Genomic DNA, 7902 nt, shown 5'->3' with positions numbered 1-7902 from the left:
GACAAGAGGTTCATGTCACTAGATGTGCTTTTTTCATCATGTAATTGCATAAAACTAATTACTAGTATATAAATACTAAATGTTATGTACACAAGATTTTTTTCCAGTCATAATGTCCCAGTTCTACAGCATCTAAATTATATTAAATTACATAGCGTTTATTTAAGAAATAACATACCCCAAAGAGTGATTTGTCGTTGAATAAAATTTTGTTTGGAGTTTAGATTCAAAAGAATTATGTCACAAGAGCACTGCACTGGTGTTACTGAATTCCCGTACCATAGGTAATTTCCTACTTCAATCATTGTATATAAAATTTTCTTCGTGCAATTTCTAAGCTGCATATGAAATATACAAATCTTTTCATGTACTTTAGACCGTACAACTTTTGATATTTAAGTGAGCGATCTCATTGCCATCTCATTAGAGAAAATTGACCGTTCGATTTGTCAACAACTTTAACACATATTTCTGTTCCACCAAAAATAAAGCTGACACCAAAGCTTGGATTCCTTCCAATAGTTGTATCTGTAATCGGAATATCCAGTTGTCCAATTTTGTTGCATCCTTTCTCGGTCGTAAAATATGGATTTGTTTGTGTTGATGAATATATCGGAATTCCGACCGCCGTTTGGTCATCTGTGACAGGAGTACAAACTGATTCTGGTTGTTCTTTATTTAGTTTTACTGACTGTCCAGCCTTTGCATGTATTTTGAAAATATCATAACATCGGAGGTCTCCGTTTCCATCCTTTTCGACTCTTCCTTTAGGATGACTGCAAAAATCTATGTGTGAGTTGTTCCCGTGCCATAAGTGTACTTGCAGACTCTTTCGATGATTGCAGAAGGCACATGGCCAATTATAACGGCTCCTTTTAAGACTGCTAAACCAGCATCTTCCGGAACGATAAGTTGGAGATTTGGAAATTTTGCCTGTACGTTCTCTTGCAACATTGGCGATGCGGGGAACCCCCCGACCATCAGAATACCTGCACAACCGAGAACTGAAGGCTCCTTCAGTAACGTAGCAACGTGATCGATTATGTTTATGACAGTTGGCTTAAATAACTCTCTGACTACATCAGCATCTACTCGCAATTTATCGCTCATCGCCTACACTCTGCCACTGAAACGTGACTGTAGAGTCAAATCTTTCATGTCATTCCCTCTCATTTCATTACAAAGTTTGGAAAGGCTAGCCGGCATACGTATTGTAATCTTTTCATTTTTGTTCGGAAATATTTATCGCTTTTTTATTTCAAATTCCCGGAAGACTTCAGTGTAGTCATCCATGTGATTCTGTTTGAATTTCAGCATAACATCACCACCTGGGTTTTTGCCACCTGTGAGTGCAAGATATGAAGTTCCTGATTTATATATATCACACCACTCGTAAGAACAATGTAAATGATAATCAAATTCTCGAAATTATTCTTTCCTAAATAAAGCAGAAATTTTCATTAATCTCATTAAATCAAATGTTTATATAAAGTACATATATAAAGGTAATCACTGCGTGCATGGCGCACATATCCATCGTTGTACCATTGTAAAATTAAAAAAAAATTCACATCAACAGTTACGCTAATTCAATAACATGAGTACATAGTATTTTCTAGTGTTTCTTCGTTTTGATTCATGGTAAACTACGGACGCAATTTCCCCGCGCGCTAATAGGCTGAAGGTCAGTAATTCAAATCCTTCTTTGTTTCATATTAAAACGACAACTTCAGGTAATCTTTATAGTTTAATCATATTTTATTGCTTATTACTATTTACATTTATAATAACAAACATCACAAATGTACATGTACAGCCAAGAAAATAAGCAAATGGGTCGGGCTACAAGTGCTTACAACATCAGTAAATGGCCCTTCCCAAGGTGGTCTTTATGTACCTTTATAGAACGTCACTTTTTCATACACCTATTTTGCAGGAAAGTCCTATCATAAATTAATGAAAAAATGAAAAGAAAATAGGGGGTTGAATAGTTCCTTGTGAAATGCTAGTCCGTTGTGGTCTGCTGCCCAAAACATGGCGCATACTTGCTCTTGTTCGCACAATAAACACGCAAAACATGCCATGTGGGGTTTTTAAATATGAAAACCATCTCAATTAGTGCAGAATGTATTCTAGCAGTGAAAAAAGTGATAAAAGCACTCGTTCTACAAGAATTTGCGCAAAAAAATGGGGAAATTATGATATATTTATTATGGACTTCTTTCGACTACGCCACGGAAGCACATTTTCGACCGAATTACTGACCTTCTTCCTATCAGAAATATTTCTTTTCAAATTTCATAACATTTTCATTTCTATTTTGAAGAAAGATGTAAAACCAAACATATTACAAGTTTATTTGTGAAACTTTAAGATTTTAGAGAAATATCAACATTTAATTGAAGCCAACCCCTACCCATTTACTGGACTCAATTTAGGCCCTATGGTCGCTTCACTGTAAATTGTGGTTAAATTTTCACTTGTTTGCATTATGTTTTACTTGGATGCTGAAATATCATTCATTCCGTCATGAATAATACACCTTTAATGACAGTACCTTTTTACCAAGTTATGTCACGTTTGGAAATGCAGTTTTCAGACAAGTAATTGGTATTCCCATGGGAACAAATTGTGAAGCCCTTGTTTCATTTCTACATTTAAATCTCTCTATTTTACGGCAATTTTGAATGGGAATGTACACCAGGCTACATCTTATGGGATATATATTTCTCAGTTAATTCGGTTTGCAAGAGCGTGTAGTCATGTTGAGGATTTCAATGAACGTAACCAATATATAATTACAAATAAGCTTCTTCAACAGGGCTACCAATATTATAAATTACGTAAATACTTTGCTAAATTTTACTATCTTAATTCAGATTTGGTTTTAAAATACAATAGAAATTTAGGGAAACTGCGAGAAGGTTTATCAAAACCCGTTTTTATGGGGATGTGGTTTACAAACATCGTACGATTTTGGGTCATGGCAATTTTCCAATTGTATTTAGTCATTGAACGGTTCATTAGAAGAGGTTATGACCCAACAGTTTTGAGACACACCGCATGTTTGGTGTTCAGCCCTTTTACAGTTGGACGCTACGCTTTCCTCTTCAACTGTGTCTGACGGAACAGGTGGAGGACTCTAAGTAGTTCTTAAATCCCAAAAGGACTGAGTTATTTTAATTTTCGTCTTCTGGCCTATTTCGTCGGGCCCTTAAGGGTGTTGAACCAGTACGAATGTGTAGTACAATTTGGGCTCGTATATAAAGCAGCACCGAAACTAATCTTATTGGGTTAGTGGACTTGCTGTGGCATGTGTGTGTTCGTTTGTACTGCTATTCGCTTTATCGTATTGTAGTGGTGATTAAGTTTGTATAAATTCTCTCTACTATACAATAATTTATAATGCAAGCGTGTATCCTTGCAGAAAGTCAACTGTTCTGAATTTAATTATATTTCTTAATGCAAACTACCTCTATATATTCAAAGTATCCTCGAGATCCAGTTAACTTTCAGAGTTCGAAAATATAACTTATCTGGTCCCAATCAGTTAAAAAGACTAAAATGTTACTACTGATTTGTGAGACATGAAAATAAAGATCTGAGTATAATATTATGTATGCAAATGTTGAACCAGCACGAATGTGTAGTACAATTCGTGCTTGTATATAAAACAACATCAAAACTAACATTGGGTTAGTGGACTTGCTGTGGTATCAGTGTGATCGTTTGTTCTGCTAGGCGCTTTGCGCGCGCGCGCGAGCGTGTGTGTATGTTGATCTTGTGCGCGTCCGCGTGCTGGGTTTGCGTTTGGGGAGGCTGCATTTTTAGAACGTGGCTTTCCCTGTTGGATATTCTTTTTTGTAGTTTTGTTGACATTATCTAAATTGACATCCATAAAATTAGTGTTGAAATTTGCAAGCATACATTTTAAAGCCTAAAATTTAGATCTCAGAGCATTTTAAAAGTCCTGCTGGATGCTCCATGCTCATGATGCTTATTAGTCTGTGTTCAGGCCTTATGTTTTGTTCACAGGAGATAACTCCTGAGGCTATACAAATTTTGTATCATTATGTCCCTTTTATTCTCAAAACATAATAGATAATCAGAGCCAAGACTGATGAAGTCAGAATATTATATAAAATTATCTAGTCGGTAGCCAGACTAGATGTTGATAGGTATAATTACTATATAATGAAATGCCAAAAGTGGAGAGAGTATATCTCCAAATATACTTTGAAATGCACCAGAGCTGTTCTGCAATTCCTTTTTCTTCCATGGGAGCATGTACCCCAAGCCCTACTAGTATATCCGGATCAATATTCGGTTTTGCCCCTTTAGTCAAGGCATTATAGCCTAAATAGATGGGTAACCTCAAACAAATTCCTTCACAATAATTATTTTAATTTTCATACACTATAATATATGCACTAACAATTTACAAAAGTCCTCAGAAATATTTGTGTCCAATCATGAAAAAATATATGTCTTTTATACCCTACTATTTTTCTGCAAGTCCCTCGATTTTTTTCTTCACGGAAGTCAAGAAGATAGATTGTATTATTTATTTCAACTCTAAAACATGGACATCTTGAATACTGATAGAAAAAATGAAACAGTTATATTAAAACAAATATTTATTGCTTCGAATACATACTAAACATGTAAATAATCACATTTTATGTGTATAAAGACCCGAACTGTACCCCACCCACTACATTATAAAGATAATCATATGAATTAACAGATAGTTTCCATTTAGTAACAATGATGTGTATATAGCATTATTTTTACAGTGTTACATTTATTCTTATTATATACAATTTTATTTTACAAAGAATTATGAGATCTTATAAATATATTTATCTGTGTAAAGTATCACTTAAACTAACAACCTCAGTAAATATCGAGATGGCACATTATAAAGCAGAACTTTTTTTATAAGTAACAAGCAATTACTTACTGGAAAAATGAATATAAATAAAATGCTGCACATTACATGTATTACATTTTTCTGGTATTAGTATTTTAACAATATGTTTTTTTTCAAACACATGTAGTGCAATAATAGATTTATTCATATATGTGTTCATATTTACAATCACTTCATCAAATTTAATTAAACATACTTTTCAGCCCTATTAGAGATATCTATCTTGAATATAAATAGTAAAACAATAAAACAGTTATGTCAAAATACATATTGTTTGCAAAACTGATACATACAATACATGCTAAATTCATAATAGCATGTGATTGAAGTCCTGATCTGTACCCCACCCACTTTAATACATAGGTACATATCATGTAATATCTAGAGTCCATATACAGTCAAACCTATGTTGAAGACCACCTGTAGATAAGACCACCTTAACAAAAACACTGATGCAATGCCAAACGGCACCAGTTTTTATTACCATGAGACCATTATTAATGCATATTTCACCTGTTAATAGAGACCACCAGTCAACAAAGGTAAGTTTTTGTTCTTCCTATTTGTGGTTTTTACAGAACATGTTCGGCTGTAGTAACAATAATATGTTTGCACTGTTATCAACTTTCTACTGTTATTCCCATTATATGTACAATATCGCTGTATAATAAATTGTGAGATCTTAGAAACTTATATACATCGGTGAAATTAGCTCTTCCGTGTGACTACAACATAATCGTCGTTTGTTAATAATCTATAGTGATATGAAAAAATACTTTGATTAGCAGAGTATTTTAAAAAGCAACAAGCATGTACTGACCAACTGAAACATGGTAATATAAATTATATGGTAATAATTATAACTCATTTCTAATACTACGTTTTTAAATAACTATGATACAAAATAGCCTGCCTTCGAATGTAATGAAGTATACAACAGGCTTAGTAGATACATTTGCAGAGAATGTTATACTGACAAGTACTTTTCATGTTGACAAGTATCAACAAAGAAACATTTGAGACTGAGGCGCAAGCAAATATTATCATTAAGCTTCAGTATCCCTTCATGCACATAATTTAATTTTCCAGTTCATCTTCTACTGATTGAACATTGCTACAACCGATTCCATTGCATTCCCCACAGGCAGTAGAACAAGGCAGACCATGCTTACGGCAAGTGCATCTTCGAGAGTCGCAATTTTGTTTGCAGTTGCATCTTATGATTTTCAAAAGTCTCTCTGGCGCAGCAGGTAAATCACATTTCAGTGGGGTAAGCCTGCCATCTTTTTTATACCAGCCCCATTCCCGTGGTTGTAGTATTCTTTCAAGCCATGTCTGAACTTGTAGGTACACCCTGTAGCTGTGATATTTGGCCGATCGAGAAGTTGGTGGTAAACTCTGTACTTGTACAACTGTTGTGCCTGTACTGACACGCTGAAAAAACTTTCTGTATCTTAGCCTATCTAAACCTTCAATTTTCTTGCCATTGAACAACGTACACATCATTTGCTCTCCTGCTCTTTCGACCTCTTCGTGAGTGGACTCTTTCAGAAATATCTTTGCATCTGCATGGAAATCTGTGTCGACCATGGCTTTTTTTAGAGCAATTCCTTTTCCTATTCCGTATATCCTCGATGTAGTGTCACAACCGCAGAATGCGTGGACAACAGGTAAAACACTGCATATGCCTTCAGTTAGTACATTCTTTGTCTTAGAAATATCCCAAATTTTCTTTTTCTTTGAACCAGAGTCAGACTTAAAAAATATCTTGTCCCTGCCTTCTTCCGCGTGATGACACAGTAAAACTAAAAGGTCTGTATCCTCACCAATAACCACCGTCGGTTTTTCGTCTGATAATTCCACTGCTGTTTTCACTATCAAGAGATCAGCATCGTCTGCCGCATAGTGGACGTTACAATTGGTATGTAATAATTTTTCTCCTAACATCTTGATGAAGTTCTGTTTGTTTTCTTTATTTGTCAAGATCGATTCCTTTTTGGTTTTACAAGTGTCACTCTCGCTGAAAGATATTTTTGCTCCTATTCTGCCTTTCGATCTTCGTTCGTGTGTTGTGTCTTTTGTAGAAGGCCCATTTTCATACCCGTCAAATACAATATGTGCATTTTTATAGTTTGTTTCGACAAATCTACAATAACTACTACATATTGCTCCAAACGAGGTACCATATTCCCAAGGGATTCGTTGAAGTAGAGATCCGCCATCCAAAACAGTATGACACACGGTCATTCGGTCAAGGGTGGTATATATGTTGCATCACATTGTCCCAAGTCCCATATAGTGTTAGCGATTTGAGGCTTCTGTGCTTCTCTCATTAATCCTGAATTGTCAAAAAGTGCTGATGGATTTGCTGACAACTCATGCTTAAATATCTCCTCAGGATCATCAGTATAGCTGTCCGCAACTGCCATAATTCTTTGGAACAGTAGCTGAGGGTCTACATGGAACTCTTCTCCACCAACTTTGATATTTGTTTTGGACCCCAATGTAACAGCTTGATCGGTACGTTTAAACGAATGTTCAAGAACCTTTTTCCCTTCCATGTTCTTCAGTATTTTCTCACCTACATTTCTTGCCGAGTCCACGTTTACATTTGCGTCTGCTAAACTCCCCGTTTCAATATTTCTCAGGTTTGCTTCATCTGAAAATGGGTTTCGCTCCCGGAGAAACTCTTAAAACACTTGCCGATCTTTCTCATTCCTGTCGATTCGAGATTTTGCAATATCCTTGTGCTGATCACTTGTATTGTATTTCTTGTTAGTATATTCTTGCATTGCAAAATTTATTTCTGCACAGGCTGGCATAGACAAAATCCATTGCGTTCGTTGTAACTCTGACAATCCTCTGCCTCTTGTCAGTCCACCTACAGACTTGACACTGCGCATAAGTACTTGTTCAATAACCAGATCGGTAGAAAGACCACCCCACATTCTGTTTGACTTTCGGACCAC

The sequence above is a fragment of the Mercenaria mercenaria genome, unplaced genomic scaffold (genome assembly GCF_021730395.1).
Source record: "Mercenaria mercenaria strain notata unplaced genomic scaffold, MADL_Memer_1 contig_3471, whole genome shotgun sequence".
In the NCBI taxonomy this organism is placed as follows: domain Eukaryota; kingdom Metazoa; phylum Mollusca; class Bivalvia; order Venerida; family Veneridae; genus Mercenaria; species Mercenaria mercenaria.
This window is presented reverse-complemented; position numbering follows the sequence as displayed.